The sequence below is a fragment of the Saccopteryx leptura genome, chromosome 13 (genome assembly GCF_036850995.1).
Source record: "Saccopteryx leptura isolate mSacLep1 chromosome 13, mSacLep1_pri_phased_curated, whole genome shotgun sequence".
Classification (NCBI taxonomy): Eukaryota; Metazoa; Chordata; class Mammalia; order Chiroptera; family Emballonuridae; genus Saccopteryx; species Saccopteryx leptura.
This window is the reverse complement of record NC_089515.1, coordinates 36136547-36137520: the sequence shown is the minus strand read 5'-3', so window position 1 is coordinate 36137520 and position 974 is coordinate 36136547. Positions and strand designations below refer to the sequence as shown.

General features: G+C 36.8%; 1 pseudogene; it reads left to right on the top strand.

The window, feature by feature from the left end:
• The first annotated feature begins 612 nt into the window (after positions 1–612).
• LOC136385212 (small nucleolar RNA U3) lies at positions 613–706 on the top strand (annotated as a pseudogene).
• Positions 707–974: the final 268 nt, after the last annotated feature.

Genomic DNA, 974 nt, shown 5'->3' with positions numbered 1-974 from the left:
TGTGTGCGTGTGCGTGTGCGTGTGCGTGTGTGTGTGTGTGTGTAAAATGTATGACAACTGTACCATAAAGTCTGGAAAGAGGGAAATGAAAGTATATTGTTATAAGGTTCTTATACCTACATGAAGTGGCATAATATCATTTGAATGAGGATTCTGATAAATTAAAGATGAATCCTATAAACCCTAAAGCAGTCACTAAAATAACAAAACAAAGAATTATAACTAAATAATCCAGCAAAGATAAAATGAAACAAAAAAAATTGAACAATTTTCAAACTCTGGTTTAAGATACTAATAATAAATCCTGTTGAAATTTGAAGCGGTGATTTTCAGTATATGAGAAGTGGCAGAGAGGCAGTGGGCTTTGAGGAGGAGTGGAATCAATTCAGATTGGGGAGTAGATGCTGAACAGAATGGACGGCAAAGAAAGGCTGTAGAGAGAAAGCAAAGGAAACTGGGGAGACAGAGGTCAAGAATGAGGAAATATTTTGACACATCTATACTTTTCCATTTTAAAATGATAAAGTCTTGACCCTTCACCCACCCTTGGATTATACAAAAAAAACCCAAGTTAGTGACTATAACTCTCTTCACTTCTTAATACTCTTCTACAAGACTATACTTTCAGGGATCATTTCTATAGTTAGTTCCTTAATACTCCTCTACATTTCAGCTGATGACTTGATCTCTTACTACATTGATAAAACTAAAAAACATTGAATGGGAACTCTCTGATCTTCCTATGAGCAATTCTGCCATTTTGCTACATCTGCCCCTCACTGCTGATTCCTGCCTCCTGATGTAAATGAAAAATATCTGCCCTTCTGCTTATCATGTTGCTCAGGGCTTGGCACTGTCTTTTTTTTTTTTTTTTAATTTTTTATTTATTCATTTTAGAGAGGAGAGGGAGAGACAGAGAGAGAGAGAGAGAGAGAGAGAGAGAAAGAAGAGAGAGAGAGAAGGGGGGGAGGAGC